The sequence below is a fragment of the Geotrypetes seraphini genome, chromosome 6, assembly GCF_902459505.1.
Source record: "Geotrypetes seraphini chromosome 6, aGeoSer1.1, whole genome shotgun sequence".
In the NCBI taxonomy this organism is placed as follows: domain Eukaryota; kingdom Metazoa; phylum Chordata; class Amphibia; order Gymnophiona; family Dermophiidae; genus Geotrypetes; species Geotrypetes seraphini.
In genome coordinates this window covers 192,458,215-192,481,612 of record NC_047089.1, presented here as the reverse complement: position 1 = coordinate 192,481,612, position 23,398 = coordinate 192,458,215, and the positions used below count along the sequence as shown (strand labels likewise).

At 45.4% G+C, this 23,398-nt stretch overlaps 1 protein-coding gene across 1 annotated transcript in view; it reads right to left on the bottom strand.

Annotated features, from left to right (window-relative positions):
* Positions 1-23,398, bottom strand: part of LOC117362934 (disintegrin and metalloproteinase domain-containing protein 9-like) — a 379,468-nt gene that overhangs the window by 135,296 nt on the left and 220,774 nt on the right. The gene's annotated exons all lie outside the window — the stretch shown is intronic.

Genomic DNA, 23,398 nt, shown 5'->3' with positions numbered 1-23,398 from the left:
CTTGATGTTTTTCTTAGAGAGCAAAAGTTTCCTCCTTGCACACCTCCCATGCAAGTTGCATTTGTGCAGTCTCTTTCTGATTACAGAGGCATGCACTTTCACATCAACAGTAGCAAGAGCCTGCTGTAGGTCTCATGATAATGAAAGGTCACTTGGACACACAAAGTCAGAGGCGTGAAGAAAGTACAAGAGGTTTATTACAGCATGCTGGACTCTAGTGCAGTTAACAGCCTGCCTACTAGAGTATTAGAATCAGGAAATGCATAGACTTTTTTGCCCTTTTCACTAAGCTTATGCAAACTAATATATGCAAAAACTACAATTTTCATTTGTTACTTCTATAACTTTTCTACAATTATTATTGGTCCTAAGCCAGCACTTATAGGTTCAGGGATACAACTTATAGTCCTACAGGAAACTAGCTCATTTCTCTGCTTATCTAAATCTTACAGTTCTAAATGTTACATGTACAGAAGGGCAGGGTACATCATGGCTCAAACTCTTATCTATTTAGCTTACAATGTGGTAAGGTAGGGACATACATTTTAGGCAGTAGATTGTACACTGTTTTCAGCTATGTAGGCCAGAGCAATATTTTAAACAACAGTTAACCATTTCATGACCCTACATTCCCCCCTTTCAGGCTGGCGTACCTAAGGAGCAAAGCCTGATAAAATAAAGTTAGGGGTCAGGAAAGTCGGGGTCCCCAGTGGGTAAGGGACGATACTGGGAGAGGGCAAGGGCCAATGCAGCAGTGGAACGGTTGACAGCAGAGTCCATAGTTCAGTGGAGCAGCTTTATGGCTATGGGGACCACACAGGGCAGGCAGCAAAGGAGCAGAGAAGACAGGGCGTCAACCAGCAAGATGGTCTTCATTGCTGAACCAGAGGGAAACCAGGAGCCGAAGGTACCAGAGATCCAGTCTGCAGTAAGGTCACGCCAGGTCTGGACAGGAACATGAGCCAGTTTGGTGATACGATCCACAACTTCCTCAATCATTTTACTCAAGTTCAAGGCAGCAGTTGGAGAAGATGAATTTACCACAGACACCCCCTTCAGCAGCTAGTAAATAGTCCAAAGCTAGACGATTCTGATAAATAGCAGTGCGCATTTTTGTATTCGCTCTACCAATGGTACTCAAAGCTCGGGAGGTCTCATTAGTTATCAGTTCGAGTACAGGTTGTAGACGAATAATGCGGTTCAGCATGTAGATTGGGGTCCGATAGCCCCAGGTGTCATCCTCGGTCCATGTGGCAGGTCCGTAAACAGAAATGATCCATTCTGCAGGACAATCATCACCTCATGCACCTATTTTAAGGAAATTGGTGGAAGTAGACCGCTTTTGACGACCCCTGGTGATGAATACAGGGGCTCCCAGATGTTCACCATCAGCCAGCGATAACAGGAAGAAGCTGGGATGGATCATGCCAAGTACACATGTACCAGTCCAGTTAGCAGGCAACCAAGAGTAGGCAAGCAGATCACAGAGCCAATATCAACTATCAGGAGCTGACCATCATTCATAGGAAGTTTCATTGAGCAGTGTCTGAAGGGCGCTGAAGACAGTGGGAAGCAACAATGGAGGTTCGCAAGGCCCATCGTGAAGGTCGTGGACCTGACATAAAAGTGAGGGTCTGTGAAGTCAGGTTTAACATGTCCAGCTGCTTTGCCTCCCATGGCCACTGTTCTCCCATACCAGTCCCTCCTCATACAAAACAATTGCTAACATTAAGAGTCTGACCTATAGTTTCAGCAAACTGTATAAACAGATTTCTAGTGATTACAGGATATCAGTATCTACTTTCATAATTTCATAAAACTGGGGAAACACCACAGAGTGATGGACAGGAGCAAATAAGCGGGATACAATACGGACATATACATCAGTACCTGGGTCTCACCTTTTACCATCAATATATAATGCCATGCGGTCTCTGGCCTTCTGGACTTGGACATTGGCATTCCAGTTATGTGGGTCAGTGATAGTGAAAACCATGGGATTACAGTGGCCTGTAGTACACAAGGGACCGGAGCTAGGACCTATAGTAAGGGAGGCAGAGGGGGTATTGGCTGGGTATTTATGAGGGTTCTTGTAGGTGGCCCACGAGACACTTTCTCATAAAGGACAGGCTCCACCATTAGTGAAGGTTTCTCAAAGGGGCAGTTCTTAAAGACATCAGGTTATACAGACATATATACTATGGTATAATACATATTACTATGGTATAATACATATTATACATGGTATAATAACGCTGTCAATCTAGGGAGCCACACAAAACTGTATTAGGGGCAAAACCATGGGCGAGTGGGGTCTACAATAAGAGTCTAGTTGATAAGTGGACCCTCAACATTATCAATGCAGATTTCCGCCCACTTTTAAACTTCATCACCAGTAGGTTGGAAACAGAAAATACCCTCAGATGTTTGACACTTTCTGTACTTAACTCATTCATGCAAACAAACATCAGGCAAAAGGGCTAAGGGCACTTGTTAAGTACAATAGGAAAGAACTACAGAAGAAAGAAACATAAGGCAGTGAGGGCAACACAAATATCAGATATATATATACTAACATAGGAAGCTCATTTTTCTTTCAGGCACAATTTAGAAAACTTCAAACAGTTATACTCAAGACACTTGCTAAAGGCAGTGGTGAACCACAGGCAGTCAATTAAACTCAAACACTTGTAAAGAATTGTATTCAGAACACCTGCTAAGTACAGTGGTAAATATTCAGAACTTTTTGAGGTCTTAGAAAGCTTCAGCTGAAGATCCGTGTTGTAGTGGAACCAAGTTTCATGTCCGGACACTTTGACAACTGTAAGAGAAGAAATTAGGACAATAAAAGGACCTATCCATCTAGGTTTTAGGGGGTCTGACTTCCAAGTTTTAGCCATACTGTATTTCCAGGGATGTATCCATGGACTTGTGTAGCTATCGATAGTGGAGCACTTTCCAGGACCCATTTGTGAAGCTCTTGAAGGGCCTTAGCTAAAGATTGGACCTGACTCTGGAGGATATCTGATCCCAGAGTAGCAAAGGAACCAGGATCTGGGTTCACAATGGGTGGTGGTCGGTCGAACATGAGCTCATATGGGGACAATTTAGTGGGTTTAGATGGGGTGCATCTAATCTGAAATAGGACAGAGGGCAGCAGGACAGGCCAGGACAGATTGGTTTCTTCAATTCGTTTCGTGAGAAGGGTCTTAAGAGTTCTGTTCATTCTTTCAACCTGACCAGAGCTCTCAGGATGGTTAAGCAGCATGTAATTTCCATTCAATTTGGAGAGCCTGAGCAGTTTGTTGGACAACATCGGTAATGAAAGCAGGGCCGTTGTCACTGCCCATAGAAACAGGGAGACCAAAGCGAGGAATTATGTCATTTAGGAGGTGTTGGGTTACTTCCCTGGCGCGTTCAGTGCAAGTAGGGAAGGCTTCAATCCATCTAATCAGGGTATCTGTGAAGACTAGGAGGTGACTGAAGGAACGGGAAATGGGCATGTGGGTGAAGTCTACAGATAGAACCTGCATCGGATATGTTCCAATGGGTTGGTGTCCAAGAGGTGGTAGTCATCTGATTGGGGATTTTGTTCTAGAACCGACCACACACTGTCAGACCGTATTCTGGACTAGCTGATCAAGGTGATTGATAAAGAAATGTCTCTTGAGAGTCATTTTCATAGCAGGTTCTCCAGAGTGTGCCAGATCATAACATCTTTTGACAATCGTGAGGGCCAGGTGTTGAGGAATGAATATGAGGGTACCCGTTGTGCTCATGTTTGAAGTATCAGTGTGTGGGTCTGGATTGGCACTTGAATTGGCGCATATTTGTATCCCGAAAGAGTGCGGGCCCAAGTCTGTTCCTGAGAAGTGTATTGGGGTGTAAGGGAGTCCAGAAAAGGAATGATGGTGTACAGAGGAGCCGAAGGAGGGGGGCAGAGGCTAGCAGCTCGAGCTGTGCGGTCGGCAAGGGCATTGCCACGTGAGACGAGATCAGTGACACGACGGTGGGCTCGACAGTGCATAACCGCGACACGGGACGGCAATTTAATGGCCTCGAGGAGGTCAAGAATGAGGGGAGCATGATGGATCAGGGGGCCGGAGGCTGTAATGAAACCTCAATGTTTCTAGATGGCCCCATTGGCATGCAAGGTAAGGAAAGCATATTTGGAATCAGTATATATATTGCAAGACTGAGAGGCAGAGTGGCGCAGGGCAGAAGTGAGAGCATACAGCTCAGCTTCTTGGGCGGAAATGCCAGAGGGCCCATGAATAAAGGGGAAGTGGCAGAGACTACAGCGTAACCAGCAATACGGATACCAGAAGGGGTGCCAGACGAACTGCCATCTGTGAAAAGAGTGAGATCAGGATCCCGGAGGGGGATATCAGTGAGATCAGGACGGGAAGAATAAACTAAGTTAATGGTGTCAAGGCAGTTGGGAACGACCGTCTGGGAGGAGACAGGGAGGAGAGTGGAGGGGTCAAGGAGTGAAGAGACAACAAGAGAGATCCGAGGGTTTTCACAAAGAAGGGCTTGGTATTTAAGGAGGCACTCATTCGTGAGCCACAGGGAGCCTTTATGTTCTAGAAGAGAGGTCACACAGTGTGGGACAAAGAGGTCAATATGTTGGCCAAAAGTGAGTTTGTTAGCGTGCTGTAAGAGATCTGATACGGCAGCAATTGCCCGAAGACAGGGAGGCCACCCGGCAGCAACAGGATCCAATTGTCGAGAGAGATAGGCAATGGGCCTACACCAGGAACCAAGAAACTGAGTAAGGACTCCGGCTGCAATACCGGATTTTTCATGAACATAGAGCTGAAAAGGTTTGGAGGGGTCAAGAAGGCCAAGGGCAGGAGCCTGAGTCAGAAGTTTTTGGAGGCAGTGAAAGACCGCTCCTGAAATTGGGTCCAGACAAAAGGGGCTGAGTCAGCGCCTTTGGTGGAATCATACAGAGGGCGGGCAATAGTAGAGAAATCAGGGATCCAGATACGACAATATCCGGCGATACCGAGGAAGGCACGCAGGGCTTTACAAGTATCGGGAACAGGGAGACTACAGACAGCCTGGACACAGGTGTGGGAAGGGACCTGGTACTCTGGGAAATATGAAACCCAAGGTAGATGACACGAGGAAGGCATACTTGGAATCAGTGGAAATATGGCCACAGGAAAATTTATAAGGCAGACCCACTATCTGTATCAGGTTCCTACCCCAAAGAGCTGACTTGTAAAATTAAGCTAAAATTCAGCTCTGGATCCACCCACTAAGCAGGGTAGGCTGACACAAGCACTCTCTAAAGCAGCAGTCCCTTCACTATCATCTGACTGGCAAAAATATTTACTTCCATACAAAAGCATTCCTAAAAATTACATTCTTATACCTAAACTTAAATGATTTATAAACAGAAATACAAAACAAAGATTGGAATATACAGTAAAACTTTGGATTGCAAATAACTTGGTTTGCAAGTGTGCTATAAGACAAGCAATGATTAAATTTTAACTTGCTATACCAGCAACGTCTTGCAAAACAAGTACATACAGTATACAAGCATCACATTATCACAACTGAGCCAATGGTTCCACTCTATATGACGCTGCAGGAGTACAGTGACTGTTCCAAACAAGCAAGGGCTTGCAATACAAGTATGTATATTTTTGTATTAAAGTTTTGGATTGTGGAACAAATCGTCTGAGTTTCCATTATTTCCTATGGGGAAACTCGCCTTGATACACGAGTGCCCTGGACTACAAGCAAGCGTCTGGAACAAATTATGCTCTCACAAAAGATAATCCATACACACAACTTTACACCTTTTTTTGTTACAATCTACATGCGTCTCACTGCTATTATGGTAAAAGCAGCAGGAGAGACCTACTCCCCCTCCCTTCAGAATTTCACAGAGGAGAGAGAGTGACTTAAAGATCAAAGAGATCAAATTACAGATGGAGTCTTTGGGTTTAAAAGATACATTCACACACATTGTCACTCAGCACCAACAAAGTCGGCTATTTCCCTGAACCAGGTCAGATATTCAAGACATAACACAATTCTAAAAATACTTTTTTTTTCCATGAAATTTTATTGAAAATTTTACAAAATACAAGGGGAACAAGTCATAACAATATCAAGTATCATATCCAGGATACAAGGAAAAACAGAGAAGGGTAAAAGATTCATTATAATAGGATAAGATCAAGTAAATACAACTGTATTACATTTCAGACTGGTATAGTAGGTATCCAAGTTACTATGAACAATATATAAGGGGGGAGGGAAGGGGGGGGAGGGAAAGAGAAAAAGCAAAGAATAAGAAGATTATGAAAAGAAAAGAGGAAGGGAGAGAATGAGAAAAAGAGACAGTATCCCTGGAGATCAAAGAGAGGAAAAGAGAGGAAGAAGAAACACTATATAGAAGAGAAAAAGTAGGTAGGAGATGTCTAGAATACTAGTAATAAGGCTTTAAAGAGAGTCTAGGTAGTCAATAAAATTGGACCATTTAGAATGTACTTTTGTTGTTAGTGGCATAGTTGCAGAAATCAATATCTCTCGTTTGTGTTGTAATAAGACAGATTTATACCAAAAATGGACATTCAGGGAGTCAAATGATTTCCAATTAGATAAAACAAGCCGTAAGGCAACTATAAGAAGTGTGTTGAATAAAGCGTATTGAGATGCCGATAAATTAAGTGAAGGTGTCTCTGATTTAAGGACAATTATTGTAGGGGAGAGATGTATGTTGAGATGGAAGATTTTTTGAATAATAGACCAAACATCTGCCCAGAAATTTTGCAGACATGGACATTCAAAAATCATATGCAATAAGGTGCCTGGAAGTGATTTACAGTTCCAACAAGTGTTGGATGGTAGAAGGCCTGAAACATGTAATTTTTGGGGCATCCAATTGGCTTTGTGGTGGAGGAAGAACATAGATTGCATTGAATTGGCTGAAGAGATGGTTCGGATGGTTTTGGACCAGAAAGTTTCCCATTTTCGATCCGAAAGTCTGCAGTTTAAGTCTAGTTCCCATGATTTTTGGAGGGGGGTGTACATCAGGTCGGGAAATAAGAAGAAGTTTGTATATAGAAGATGCGACGTGACCTGTGTTCAGGAGTTTGGGAAGCAAATGAAACATAGTTGGAGTTTCAGTGTTCCTCAATTATAGAATTTTAGATTTTTTAATCATAGAGGAGAGTTGGAGCCATTGGTAAAAGAAAGAGGCCGGGAGATCAAATTTATGTTGTAGTTCTGAGAATGTCAGAAGTTGAAGTGAGTGAGTGCAAAGGTCCGCTAAATATTGAACTCCAAGAGTGGCCCATTTAGACCAAAATATGGGTGTTTTATTAATGAGGAATAGGGAGTTGTGCCATAGAGAAATATATGCAGAATTCTTGATAGGTATGTCTAGGACTTTATCAAGTTCAAGCAGACATTTGGCTGATTGCGAAACAATAAGATTAATAGTGGGGAGTATAGTGTCAGAAGTTAAAATAGGGGCCAGTAAAGGGTAAGCCGGGAAAAGAGCATGTTCTAGTTGAAGCCAAAGCGGGAGATATGTATGGGAAGAAGTAAACCAATTACTGGCCTGTTGAGAAATAAAAGCTTTATGATAAAGTAGAAAATCTGGAAGAAAAACACCAGCTTTATCCTTTGGGGCTTTAAGCTTTTTAAGGGCAATTTTGGGGGGCTTTATGATTCCAAATGAAGGCAGAAATGTGTTTATCTACTGTTTTGTAGAAAAGGGGTGTAAATAAGTGGGGAATCATGCTAAGCACAAAGTTAATTTTTGGAGCTACAACCATTTTAACCGTCTCAACTCTAACCCACCATGAGAGATGGAGGGGATGCCAGGATTGTAAAAGGGATTTAAGGATTGTTATCAAATTATCGCCATTGTGTTTGATCGTAGCAGGAAATGATGTATATAGATTAATTCCCAAGTATCTGATATGCGACGGCTGAATTAATTCAGGAGAAGAATACCGTATTTTCGCGGATATAACGCGCACCGTTGTAAAACGCGCACAGGGGTATAGCGCGCATAAATCACGAAGATATGTAAAAAAACTTTTCTATACCGCGCTCAGGCATATAACGCGCATGCTGCCCGACTCTCCTTTCGCCCGCCCTGACTTTCCGTGCGCTGTCCCGACTCTCCGTTCACCCCCCCTGACTTCCGTGCACTGTCCTCCCTTGAAGTCCTGTCCCCCCTTGAAGGTCTGTCCCCATCCTGAAAGCCTGATGCCTCCCCCCGACGTCCGATACATCCCCCCCCCCGGCAGGACCACTCGCACCCTCACCCCGAAGGACCGCCGACTCCCCAACAATATCGGGCCAGGAGGGAGCCCAAACCCTCCTGGCCACGGCGACCCCCTAACCCCACCCCGCACTACATTACGGGCAGGAGGGATCCCAGGCCCTCCTGCCCTCGACGCAAACCCCCCTCCCCCCCAGCCGACCCGCGACCCCCCTGGCCGACCCCCACGACCCCCCCACCCCCCTTCCCCGTACCTTTGGAAGTTGGCCGGACAGACGGGAGCCAAACCCGCCTGTCCGGCAGGCAGCCAACGAAGGAATGAGGCCGGATTGGCCCATCCGTCCTAAAGCTCCGCCTACTGGTGGGGCCTAAGGCGCGTGGGCCAATCAGAATAGGCCCTGGAGCCTTAGGTCCCACCTGGGGGCGCGGCCTGAGACACATGGTCGGGTTTGGCCCATGTGCCTCAGGCCGCGCCCCCAGGTGGGACCTAAGGCTCCAGGGCCTATTCTGATTGGCCCACGCGCCTTAGGCCCCACCAGTAGGCGGAGCTTTAGGACGGATGGGCCAATCCGGCCTCATTCCTTCGTTGGCTGCCTGCCGGACAGGCGGGTTTGGCTCCCGTCTGTCCGGCCAACTTCCAAAGGTACGGGGAAGGGGGGTGGGGGGGTCGTGGGGGTCGGCCAGGGGGGTCGCGGGTCGGCTGGGGGGGAGGGGGGTTTGCGTCGAGGGCAGGAGGGCCTGGGATCCCTCCTGCCCGTAATGTAGTGCGGGGTGGGGTTAGGGGGTCGCCGTGGCCAGGAGGGTTTGGGCTCCCTCCTGGCCCGATATTGTTGGGGAGTCGGCCGGGCAAGAGGGCTTGGGCTCCCTCTTGCTCCGATCGTGGATGCGGGTGCGGGTGGGAGCGCGTGCGAGCGGTCGTTCGGGGTGGGGGTGCGAGCGGTCCTGCTGGGGGGGTGAATCGGGCGTCGGGCGGGGTGGGAACTATGTAAAAAAACTTTTCTATACCGCGCTCAGGCATATAACGCGCGAGGGGTATGCGCGGTACGTAAAATCACGTATAACGCGCGCGTTATATCCGCGAAAATACGGTAGTTATTGAGGGGTAAGACTTCTGTTTTTTGTTTATTTTATAACCTGAGAACACAGAGAAGGATTGAATGAAATCAAAGAGAACAGGAAGGGAATGATCAGGTTTGGTGAGATAGAGAAGAATATCATCTGCATAGGCCGATATAATTTATATTCTTCATTGCCGTGTAGAATGCCCGAGATGCCTGTAGTAGAATTAATGGCTAAAAGAAGAGGCTCAAGTGCCAGATTAAAAAGGTACGGTGAAAGGGGGCATCCTTGACGGGTACCACGGTGCAAAGTGAAAAAGGGTGACAAAATATTATTAGTAATTATAGAGGCCCTGGGATTGGAATAAAGGATTTGGACATAATCTAAAAATTTAGAAGGAAAGCCGAACCATTGCATTGTTTGAAATAAATGGGACCATTCCACTCTATCAAATGCCTTTTCGGCATCTAGTGAAATGGCTATACATGGAGCTTTAAGAGAACTAGCAATCGATGTTAGGTGGAAGAAAAGGCGAGAATTGTCGGAAATGAGTCGATCAGGCATAAAACCAACTTGATGAGAAGAGATGAGTTTACTAATATGGTGCTGAAGTCTATGGGAAAGGACTGTGGCATAAATTTTGTAATCAACATTTAATAGTGTATTGGCCTATAGTTGGAGATTTGTTGGGTTTTTTTGTTAGGTTTAGGGATAACCGTAATTACAGCGTCAAGAAAATGACTGGAAGAGATCCGCTGAGAGCTAAGAGAATTGAATAGAGAAGTAAGTATTGGGGACAGCTTATCTTGGAAGGCCTTGTAAAGCTCTACGGTAAGCCCATCTAATCCAGGTGTTTTCCCAGAAGAGAGGTGCTTTATAGATGATATTATTTCAGAGACGTCAAACGACTTTTGTAGGGAATCACAGTCAGCTTGAGAGAGTTTAGGGGATTTTAGTGAAGCCAGAAAATGATTTATAGAATCAGGTTGCTCAGAAACTTCTGAGGAGTATAGTGTAGAGTAAAAAGAATGAAAGGCTGTAGAAATGTCAGAGTGCGAGGATAATAAATGCCCGGTAGCGCTTTTTATAGATGGGATCTGGATTTTAAGTCGTTTCCTTTTTAGGTAGTTAGCTAACATTTTACTACTCTTATTCATTTCTACATAATATTTGGTAGAGATAAGGAAAATGTCTTGCTGTGCGGCAAGACTAGCCAGTCTATTATAAGAATATTTCAATTTATATATTTCTGGTAAGAGGCTTTTATCATTGGAGGCAAAGAAGGCCTGTTCTTGAGTATGAATTTGAGAGTCAATATTGAGAAGTTCCTGTTTATTTTTCTTCGTTTGATAAGCTTGAATAGAGATTAGTTCACCTCTAAGAGAAACCTTAAAAGCCTCCCAAATAGTCAATACATCAATAGAATCAGACATGTTAAAGAGATAGAATTCATCAATAAACTTAGCTAGTCTGTGTTTAGCAACATCATCCATTAATAGAGTATTAGAGAGTCTCCATATTGGAGATTTGATTTGTTGGATGGCAGACCACTGTAAAGTAATGGATATCGGGGCGTGATCTGAGATAACTATATTGTTAATGTTGATGGTAGTTAAATTGGGAACTAAAGAGGAGGAAATGAGAAAATAATCTATTCTTGAGTAACTACTGTGCGGTGAAGAGAAATACGTGTATTCCCTACTATCCGGGTGTTGAAGTCTCCAAGGTTCAGATAGATTATAATGTTTGATAAGAGAGTGAAGGGTAGAGGCAGCTTTAGAATGGGTGATGGAGGAGGAAGAATGTTTATCTAACCAAAGGTCTAGAGCAGGGGTGTCAAAGTCCCTCCTCGAGGGCCGGAATCCAGTCGGGTTTTCAGGATTTCCCCAATGAATATGCATTGAAAGCAGTGCATGCACATAGATCTCATGCAGATTCATTGGGGAAATCCTGAAAACCCGACTGGATTCTGGCCCTCGAGGACCGACTTTGACACCTGTGGTCTAGAGGCAAATTAAAATCGCCCACTAGTATGATTGGAAGTGGATCAAATTCAGCGACAGAGTGAAAGAATTGTGTAAAGAATTCAGGGGAGTCGGTATTAGGAGCATATATATTGACAAGTAGAACCACCTGCGTAAAGATTTGAGCTTTAACTATTAGCCATCTACCTTCTGAGTCATGTTTAAGTTCTAGAAGTTGGAGAGAAAGCACAGTTACTTACCGTAACGGTTATTATCCAGAGACAGCAGGCAGATATTCCCACACATGGGTGACGTCACCGACGGAGCCCCGCAGCGGACAGCCTCGAAAGCAAACTTGCTTGAAGATCTCGAGCTTTCGAGTGCTGCACCGCGCATGCGAGCGTGCCTTCCCGCCCAAAGTAGGGGGTGCATCTCCTGTGAGGATCCTCAGTTCAGATACCAAGCCAAGAAGCCAACCAGGGGAGGAGAGAGGGTTGTGGGAATATCTGCCTGCTGTCCCTGGATAACAACCGTTATGGTAAGTAACTGTGCTTTATCACAGGACAAGCAGGCAGCATATTCCTACTCCAAGCTAAGTAAAAAGTGATGGAGGGAAGTTGGCAATTTAAGAAAAAAGATTTTGCAAAACAGATTGGCCAAAATGGCCATCCCTCCTGGAGAAAGTATCCAGACAGTAATGAGAAGTGAAAGTATGAACCGAGGACCAAGTGGCAGCCTTGCAGATTTCCTCAATGGGAGTTGATCTGAGGAATGCTACAGATGCTGCCATAGCTCGAACTTTGTGGCCCGTCACTCGACCTTGTAGAGGAAGACCAGTCTGAGCATAGCAGAAAGAGATGCAAGCAGCCATGCAGTTGGAGAAGGCACGCTTCGAGATAGGACGTCCCAGTCTATTTGGATCAAAAGAGATGAAGAGTTGAGGAGACGTTCTATGAGGTTGAGTGCATTGAAGATAAAACACCAATGCCCGTTTACAGTCCAAAGTATGAAGTGCCGCCTCACCAGGATGAGAATGCGGCTTAGGAAAAAAGACTGGCAGAACAATAGACTGATTAATATGAAATTCCGACACCACCTTAGGTAAGAATTTCGGATGTGTATGAAGAACCACCTTATCATGGTGAAAAACTGTGAAAGGTGGGTCCGAGACTAAAGCTTGCAGCTCAGTAACTCGTCGATCAGAAGTGAGTGCGATCAGGAATACAGCTTTCCAAGTAAGATACTTGAGATGAGCCTTGTCAAGAGGTTCAAAGGGAGGTTTCATCAGTTGAGCCAGAACAACATTATGATCTCAAACCACAGGAAGCGGTTTAAGAGGTGGATGAAGATTTAAAAGCCCCTTCATAAAGCGGGAAACCATGGGATGTGCAGAGAGAGGTTTCCCATCTAGAGGCTGATGAAAAGCAGCAATAGCACTCAGATGAACTCGAATAGAAGTAGATTGAAGGCCTGACTGGGACAAGTGAAGCAAATAGTCCAAGACTGACGCCAAGGAGGATGATCGTGGAAGAAGCTGACGAGTGGAACACCAGGAAGAAAATCTAGTCCACTTCTGACCATAACATTGACGAGTGGACGGTTTCCTGGAAGCAAGAAAAACATCCTGAACAGACCGAGAAAATTGAGAAGAGTCTGTTATATAGAGAGGTACCAAGCTGTCAAGTGAAGAGACTGCAGATTGGGATGAAGCATGAACCCTTGACTCTGAGTGAGCAGAGAAGGGAAAACCGGTAGAAGTAGAGGCTCCCTGACACTGAGTTGAAGTAGAAGGGAATACCACGGTTGTCTGGGCCATCGAGGAGCTATTAGAATCATAGTGGCCCGTTCCGTCTTCAGTTTGACAAGAGTCTTGAGAATCAGAGGAAATGGAGGGAAGGCATAAAGAAACTGGCCCCTCCAGTCGAGAAGAAAGGCATCTGCCTCAAGACGATGAGGCGAGAAAATGCGGGAGCAGAACAGAGGTAGTTTGAAGTTGCTGGGCGACGCAAAAAGGTCTATCTGAGGAGTCCCCCAGCGAAGAAACACCTGACGAAGCGTGGGAGAATTGAGTGTCCACTCGTGAGGTTGCAGCAGATGGCTCAATTTGTCTGCTAGACAGTTCTGTTGACCCTGTATGTACACAGCTCTGAGAAAGATGTGAGAAATCGCCCATTGCCACAACCTGAGAGCTTCCTGAAAAAGAGAGTGAGATCCCGTCCCTCCCTGTTTGTTGACATAATACATGGCCACTTGATTGTCTGTCCGAACCAGTACCACCTGGTCGTGAAGAAGATGAAGAAAAGCTTTGAGAGCAAGGAAAATCGCTCTGAGTTCCAACAGATTGATATGACACCGACGATCTATTGACGTTCACAACCCTTGAGTACGGAGACCATCTACGTGGGCTCCCCATGCGTAGGTGGACGAATTCGTCGTGAGTACTTTCTGATGAGGAAGACTGTGAAACCGCAAACCTCTGGAAAGATTGGAAGAGAGCATCCACCAGTGGAGAGACTTCTTGAACAAAGGAGTCACCATTATATGACGTGAAGGTGGGTCTAATGCTTGTTGCCACTGAGACGCTAGGGTCCACTGAGGAATGCGGAGGTGAAGTCTGGCCAGGGGGGTCACATGAACCGTGGATGCCATGTGACTGAGCAGAACCATCATCTGACGGGCAGAGAGTGTCGAAAGGGAAGACACTTGCCAGCACAGTCGAAAGAGGGTGTCCTGACGATCCAGAGGAAGGAACGCCCGCATGTTGACAGAATCCAGAATCGCGCCAATAAACTGGAGCGACTGAGTTGGAACCAACTGGGATTTGGGAAAGTTGATTTGGAACCCCAGATTCTGAAAAAAAGAAATAGTCTGAAGGGTCGCTGTCACAATTCCTTGAACAGAAGGTGCTTTGATCAGCCAATCGTCCAGATAAGGAAACACCTGAAGCCCTTGAGAGCGCAGGGCTGCAGCCACTACGAGACATTTGGTGAATACCCTGGGGGAGGCTGCCAAGCCAAAGGGGAGAAACCTGTATTGAAGGTGAAGGTTCCCCATCTTGAACCTGAGATATTTGCGAAAAGTGGGGTGCACAGGTATATGAGTATAAGCCTCTTTGAGATCCAGTGAGCACATCCAATCCCCCTGATCCACGAGGGAGTATAGGATCGGAAGTGAGAGCATGCAAAATTTCTCTTTGACTAGAAATTTGTTGAGGGCTCGAAGATCCAGAATGGGTCGCAAATCCCCCGTCTTCTTGGGTACCAGGAAATACCTGGAGTAAAACCCTAGATTGTGTTGAGAAGCAGGAATCTCCTCCACTGCTCGGAGGCGAAGTAGAGCTTGAGCCTCTTGAAGAAGAAGGGGGAGTTGAGAGGGACTGGAATGACACTCTCTTGGAGGGTGATCTGGGGGCACCTGAAGCAGGTGCAGAGAGTATCCCTCGCGGATAGTTGTCAGCACCCAGTGGTCTGATGTAATAGTTTCCCAATGAGATGAAAACAGGGACAGATGACCTCCAATGGGCAGAGGGGAATTCTGCAGGAAGGATGGAATGCTCAAGGCCGGAACGTCAAAAAGACGGAGCCGGCTTGGTGACAGCAGGCGTCTGAGGTTTCTGAGAGCGTTGTTGTTGATGAGGATGTCGAGGAGGCGGTCTAGAAAAGGCTGGAGTGGTCTTCATGGGATAACAACGGGTAGGTGGCTTAAATGCCCAAGCAGTAGGTGGTTTGGGCTTGGACCTGATCAACGACGCAAAAGAGCGTCCATGCTCTGAGAGTCTTTTAGTAGCAGCTTCAATCGAGTTGTCGAACAACTCATTCCCTTGGCAAGGTAAATTGGCAAGGTGGTCTTGCAAATTAGGATCCATGTCTACTATGCGAAGCCAGGCAAGGCGACGCATAGCTACAGCAAAAGCAGACACCCTCGAAGAAAGCTCAAAAGCATCATAAGATGCCTGCAACATAAAAAAGCCTCAACTGGGAAAGAGTTTGAAGGATTTGTTTAAACTCAGACAGACGGTGCTTGGACAAGTCTGAATAAAAGGATGGGAACAATTTCAAAAAATGGTTAAAATAGGATGTAAAGACATAATTGTAATTCAAGATCCTGTTCGCCATCATAGAATTTTGGTACAGTCTACGACCAAATTTGTCCATAGTACGTCCTTCACGACCAGGAGGGACAGTTGCAGACACCTTAGAAGGGTGGGCCTTCTTGAGAGAGGATTCCACCACCAAGGATTGATGGGAAAGTTGTGATTTCTCAAATCCCTTACAGGGTACAGTACGGTAGCGTGATTCTAGCTTTGATGGAATAGCTGTAACCGAATAAGGTGTCTCCATATTTCGGATAAAGGTCTGTTTGAGCACTGGTGTCATGGGCAGCCTCAAAGTCTCTTTAGGAGGATGTGGAAGCTCCATGTCTGCCAAATATTCTGGGGTATACTTGGAATCTGAATGTAAATCTAAATGAAGAGCTTGCCCCATGTCATAGACAAACTTGGCAAAAGAGGATGATTTGGAAGAAGAAGCTTCCTCGGGAGAGGCAGACCTGGAGCAAGGAACTACAGAATAAGAAGGTGAAGCCTCACGTGAATATTGGGACACCGGCTCTGATTCCACCCATACTGTCACCGAAGAAGCCCCACTACCAGTTTGTGGCAGAGTATAGGAATGTTTCCTTTTCAGGCTCCTCGATGGAGATGTTCTTGGAGTCCGAGGAGTGGAATGTCTCGAAGGCAGAGGAGAAACATCTCGAAGTAAAGATCTCGAGGGAGGAGTCCTCGACCTCAAATGCCTCGAAGAGACAGAAGAGGGAAGCTTTGGGTCAGAGCGAGGATGGTGCCTCGAAGAAACCTCCGAAGTCCCCGACTTAGAAGGAAGGTATCTCGACGGCCTCGACCTCTGTTTCTGACGAGGCAAAGAGGATCTCGAAGCAAGATCCGGTGATGAATCAGATGAAGAGACTCTCTTACGAGACCTGCCCCATGGACGGTGTAGCAGGGTCTCAGTCTGCTGCTCAGGCTGGTCTACTCGAGGCAAGGTCGAAGAAGGCATCAACTGAGCCACAATAGAAGAAATCTGCATTGTCAAGATGGACTTTAGCATATCTTCAAACATTGGCACCGAGACCAATACAGTCAGTACTGTACTGTACGGTACAGGTGCTGCCGTGCGCTCCAAGGAGGGCTACCTCGATTTAGAGTATTCCCGAGACTTGGAGGCACACTTTGCAGAAGGTCTTGAGGATAGAGAGGCACCCGGAGCCCCGGGTAGTGTCGAGAGAGAGTCCGGCGGCTTCTTGGACATGGTACCTGGAAAGGAAGCAGGAGACTTACCCCCAGAAGCAGACTTCGAGGACGAGAGCACCAGGGCCTTCAAGGCCGAGGACCCGGAGGTCTTCGAGGCCGAGGCCGAGGCAGGTGTCGAGGTCGAGGTCCCAGAAGACAAGGCCTTAGGTCCCACAGATATCGAGACAGTCGAGGCAGAGGCTTTTTCAGGCTCCATGTTAAACAACTGAAAAAACCTGTCACAGCGGCGGCGAAAAGCCCGAGGCTGAAGGGTCAGACAGCGATCACAGTTCTCAGGATGATGAGTGCGACCCAAACAGACCATACACCGACTATGAGGGTCGGTGATAGAAATCGTCCTGCCGCATGAATAACAATGTTTAAACCCGGTAAGAGGCCAGGACATAGAAAAAATAAAGTCCGTGCCGAACAAAGTGAGCTGTTGGGCCTAGGCCCAAGGCTCACCGGCCGCACAAAAACACACGAAAAATTGTTATTTATTTATTTTTTTACCAAAAAGAAAGAAAACGATTGAGCACAGTGACCGAACTTTTAAAAGAAAAAGAAGCAGCCGCGGTGAAGAGAAGGCAGAATATTTCGCTGCGAAGCTGAGGAAAACATGTCTTCCTTGCTCCGCAGAAAAAAACGAACTGAGGATCCTCACAGGAGATGCGCCCCCTACCTCGGGCGGGAAGGCATGCGCGCATGCGCGGTGCAGCACTCGAAAGCTCGAGATTTTCAAGCAAGTTTGCTTTCGAGGCTGTCCTCTGTGGGGCTCCGTCGGTGACATCACCCATGTGTGGGATTATGCTGCCTGCTTGTCCTGGGATAAATATTTTTATGGGATAAGATTGCAATTCCATGTTTCCTACCAATTGCTGGAGATTCAGCATTGTAAGTTAACCAGTCCTTAGAGCCCAAAAAGCGGAAGATATTAGAGATACGAGTTTCTTGCAAGAAAACAATAGATGGCTTCAATTTTTTAAGATGAGTGAAAATTGGGGGGGCGCTAGTGAGCGCGATCAATGGTGGACACATAGCGACGCAGCTCCCGCAGAATCCTATCTAGTATCGATTCCCCCTGCATGCTTCGTTGATTTCAATCAGCGAACGCGGCACAAAACTCTGCCTCGAGCAGGATGGCTTCCACCAAGCCCGGTAAGAGACGGAACACGGACCCTGTCTCGCCGCAAAAAGCGGCCTCATCCAAGCCCGATGAGGCCTCAACTCAGACCATACTGGATGAGCTCAGAGCCATGCGGTCGGAGGTAAAGGCCGACAACGACAAAATAAAGGAGGAGATTGCTGCCTTTAAAAAAGAATTTGCAAAACTACTGACCCAGGTACAGGCTACAGACACCAGGTTGTCTGTAGCTGAGACTAATATTAAAGAGCTGCTTAGACACACCAAGCGCATAGAGCAACTTGAAAATCTACTTGAGGATTTTAGTAATCGATCCAGAAGAAATAATTTTAGAATACTCGGGATCCCAGAATCTCGTGAAGGGCGTAATATGCCCGAATTTCTTCATGCCACTCTTCCTAAGCTGCTTGATCTCAAATTTGATTTACCATTTGAAATAGATCGGGCACACCGGGTCCCCTCCAACTCGCTCCCTAATAGAGCTGGGCAATATCCCAGGCCGACGGTAGTACGACTATTGAGATACACACAAGTCATAGAAATCATGCAGCAAGCACGTGTTAAAGCGCCAATTAAATTCGAAGGCAATACACTACTATTTGTGCCAGATCTGGGAAAGCAAACAGCGAAACTCAGAAAACAGCTTTTGGAATATCGCCCCAAACTGAAACAACTGGGAGCAAGATTTGGCATGATGTACCCGGCTCGCTTACGTGTCACATACAATAATCATACGAAAGACTTCACTAATCCCACTGAACTGGCTGAGTACCTGGAGACCTTGAGCCCAAGTACAATTGATTGTACTTGAAATGTTTGAAGATGGCTTAATATCTGCCTCCAATACTGCATATTAGCAGCAACTTTTTCCTCACAGGTTTATTTCAGTACACCATATTGTTGGCACATTGATTTATTATTGTGTCTGTATATTTCAGGGGTTTGCAATTATTGAATGTATGATTCTGCTGAGCAGTGCCGCTCTGGGGTTTCACCTGGCTCACTGACTCGTGGTAAATTGTCTAGCTTGTTATATTATATGAGCTTTTTCTGTTTTCTTGTTTTTTCTATTGACTGCTTGGCTGTCTCTTATATTGTTTTTAGATATCCATGGATCATATATTCTTTATTCTACATGCTATTCTCTCATACACGTTTCCTTAACTCCATATTTTTCTATAATACATGCCTATTACTTGTGTCACCCTAAATGTTAAAGGATTAAATAGTCCCGTCAAATCTAGGAAAATTCTAAATTATATTTACTCATTGACTGCAGATGTGATATTTCTCCAAGAAACTCATCTAGATGCTGGCTCCTCTGCTAAACTATCTCTCCCCTGGGTACTTCCACCTCAGTTCTCCCCTGCAGTTGACAAAAAGAATGGCGTAATCACCTTTATTAGAAACATAAATCACATAAAGATCCTTTCACATAGTACTGACAACCAGGGAAGATGGGTGTCTACAAAATTGTGTATAAACTCCCAAAATTTGTACTTATTAAATATATACGGTCCCAATACAGAGGACTGCTCTTTTTTCACTACTATAGCTGATCAGCTAAACAGCTATCAGGATACTCCTTTTGTAATAGGAGGAGATTTTAATCTGATTCCACCTCAGTTTAATCTGATTCCACCTCAGTTCTCCCCTGCAGTTGACAAAAAGAATGGCGTAATCACCTTTATTAGAAACATAAATCACATAAAGATCCTTTCACATAGTACTGACAACCAGGGAAGATGGGTGTCTACAAAATTGTGTATAAACTCCCAAAATTTGTACTTATTAAATATATACGGTCCCAATACAGAGGACTGCTCTTTTTTCACTACTATAGCTGATCAGCTAAACAGCTATCAGGATACTCCTTTTGTAATAGGAGGAGATTTTAATCTGATTATTGATCCCAGGAAGGATAGAAAATCCATATATAAACACAAACAATCAAAGACCTGGTTATACCTCCAAGATATTATAGCCCAATTTTGTTTAACTGATCCATGGCGTATAACTCACATGGCAGACAGGGAATATACCTTTTTCTCCGCACCTCATTCCTCGTATTCGAGGATTGATTATTTTTTGACAAGCCCTTCTTTAGTTAAGTCTATACTCCATGCTGAAATTAAAACAATTAGTGTCTCAGACCATGCCGCTGTTCTTCTATCTCTGGACATCTTACCTTCCCCATCTCCATAGAGAGCTTGGAGATTGAATTCTTCTCTATTACAGGATAAGAATTTTTGTGAACACATATCAACAGCCATACAGGATTATTTTTCTTTAAACTCACCCCAAGATAGCAATTGGATATCAATCTGGGATGCGTTTAAAGCGTATATTAGGGGAGCTATAATCTCTTATAACGCTCATTTAGAGAAGACTAACAAACAGGAACTAGATACATACGAATTTGAACTTAAACGCTTGGAGACATTACATCAAACGAACCCCAGTGACATGCAGACACTAAAAAAACTCCAACACACTAGATTTCAGTATAACACATGCCTTAGTAAAACAGCAGCCTCGCAGGTCTTTATGACCACTGCCAAATACTATTCTGATAGTAATAAATGTGGCCAGCATCTTGCTTCATATCTAAAGGGGAAAAGAAATAAGACTACAATCTCAGCTATCATTACTACTGATGATACTTTGGTTACTGGACCAAATGAGATTCTTACACAATTTCATAGATTTTACTCAACCCTATACACATCTGAACACCAACAAGAATGTGCTTCTATCCCCTTTCTTGAGGACCTTTCACATAATAGATTAGATGACTCAGATAATATTGGTTTAGAAGCCGCCTTCACTATAGAGGAAACAGGTGAAGCATTAGATCTTATGTCCTCTAAGAAAGCACCTGGCCCAGACAGCCTCCCAACTGAATTCTTTTAGGTATTTAGAAAAAGCACAGTTACTTACCGTAACAGTTGTTATCAAGGGACAGCAGGCAGATATTCCCACACATGGGTGACGTCACTGATGGAGCCCCGCAGCGGACAGCCTCGAAAGGAAACTTGCTTGAAGATCTCGATCTTTCGAGTGCTGTAGCGCGCATGCGCGCGTGCCTTCCTGCCCAAACTAGGGGGCGCATCTCCTGTGAGGATCCTCAGTTCAGATACCTAGCTAAGAAGCCAACCAGGGGAGGTGGGAGGGTTGTGGGAATATCTGCCTGCTGTCCCTGGATAACAACTGTTACGGTAAGTAACTGTGCTTTATCCCAGGACAAGCAGGCAGCATATTCCCACACATGGGTGACCTCCAAGCTAAGTAAAAAGGGATGGAGGGAAGTTGGCAATTTACGAAAAAAGATTTTGCAAAACAGATTGGCCGAAATGGCCATCCCTCCTGGAGAAAGTATCCAGACTGTAATGAGAGGTGAAAGTATGAACCGAGGACCAAGTGGCAGCCTTACAGATTTCCTCAATAGGTGTTGATCGGAGGAAAGCTACAGATGCCGCCATAGCTCTAACTTTGTGGCCCGTCACTCGACCTTGCAGAGGAAGACCAGCCTGAGCATAGCAGAAAGAAATGCAAGCAGCCATCCAGTTGGAGATGGTGCGCTTTGAGATAGGACGACCCAACCTGTTCGGGTCAAAGGAGATGAAAAGTTGAGAAGATGTTCTGTGAAGTTGAGTGCGTTGGAGGTAGAAAGCCAAGGCACGTTTACAGTCCAAGGTATGAAGAGCCACTTCTCCAGGATGAGAGTGAGGCTTCGGAAAAAACACAGGTAGAACAATAGACTGATTGATGTGAAATTCTGAAACAACTTTAGGCAAGAATTTAGGATGAGTACGGAGGACCACCTTGTCATGGTGAAAAACTGTGAAGGGTGGATCTGCAACCAAAGCTTGTAACTCACTGGCTCTTCGAGCAGATGTGAGGGCGATGAGGAACACAGCTTTCCAAGTGAGATACTTGAGGTGGGCTTTGTCAAGTGGTTCAAAAGGAGGTTTCATCAGTTGAGCCAGAACAACATTGAGATCCCAAACCACTGGAGGTGGTTTAAGTGGTGGATGAAGATTAAGAAGTCCTTTCATGAAGCGAGAAACCATAGGATGTGCAGAAAGAGGTTTCCCATCTAGAGGCTAATGAAAAGCAGCTATAGCATTAAGATGGACTCGAATAGATGTAGTTTAAAGTCCAGAATGTGACAAATGAAGTAAGTAGTCCAGAACGGATGCCAAGGAGGAAGATCTGGGTGGTAAGTGACGTGTAGAACACCAAGCAGAAAATCTAGTCCACTTCTGGCCATAACATTGTCTAGTTGATGGCTTCTTGGAAGCAAGTAAGATATCTTGAACAGACGGAGAAAATTGAGAAAAGTCTGTTATGCAGAAAGGTACCAAGCTGTTAAGTGTAGAGACTGCAGATTGGGATGAAGCAAGGATCCGTGACTCTGTGTGAGTAGAGAGGGAAATACTGGTAGAAGAAGAGGCTCCCTGGTGCTGAGTTGAAGTAGAAGGGAGAACCAAGGTTGTCTGGGCCACCGAGGAGCTATCAGAATCATGGTGGCATGTTCTGACTTCAGTTTGACTAGAGTCTTGAGAATCAGAGGAAACAGAGGAAAAGCATAAAGGAACTGATTCCTCCAGTCCAGTAGAAACGCATCCGCTTCGAGACGTTGAGGAGCATAAATGCGGGAGCAAAATTGAGGCAGTTTGAAGTTGAGAGGTGACGCAAACAGATCTATCTGCGGAGTTCCCCAACGGTCAAAGATTTGGCGAAGAGTAGGAGAATTGAGTGTCCATTCGTGAGGCTGTAGAAGACGACTCAATTTGTCCGCCAAATAATTGTGTTTGACCCTGAATATAAACAGCCTGAGGTAGATGTTGTGAAGAATTGCCCATATGCCACAATTCAGAGCTTCTTGACAGAGGGAGTGAGATCCCGTCCCTCTCTGTTTGTTGACATAATACATGGCTACTTGGTTGATTTGACGTACAAGAATCACCATGTCGTGAAGATGTTAAAGGTTTTGAGAGCATTAGAATATCGCTCTGAGTTCCAACAGATTGATATGACACAGACGGTCTGCTGAAGTCCATAGACCTTGAGTGCGGAGACGTCCACATGATGGCCCCCAAGCGTACGTTGATGAGTCGGTTGTGAGGACTTTCTGATAAGGAAGAGTGGTGGAACAGCAAAGCCTCTTGAAAGATTCAAAGAGAGCATCCACCAACGAGAGACTTCCGCAATGAAGGTGTTATGGAAATCAGTCGAGATGGTGGATCCACGGTTTGCTGCCATTGGGATGCCAGTGTCCATTGAGGAATATGAAGGTGAAGTCTGGAAAAAGGAATCACATGAACTGTAGAAGCCATGTGACCGAGCAGAACCATCATCTTTCGTGCTGGAACGGATGGAAGGTGGAAGACTTGATGAGAAATCTGAAGAAGTGCAGCCTGACGTGGTTGTGGAAGGTAGGCTCTCAGATTGATAGTGTCCAGAGTAACTCCTATGAACTGGAGAGACTGAGAGGGAGTCAACTGAGATTTGGGAAAGTTGATGTGAAATCCCAAACTTTGAAGAAAAAGAATAGTCTGTTGGGTCGCTGCAATAACCCCTGAAAAAGAGGGAGCTTTGATGAGCCAGTCGTCGAGGTATGGAAATACTTGGAGACCCTGGTTGCGAAGAGCTGCAGCCACCACCACCAGACATTTTGT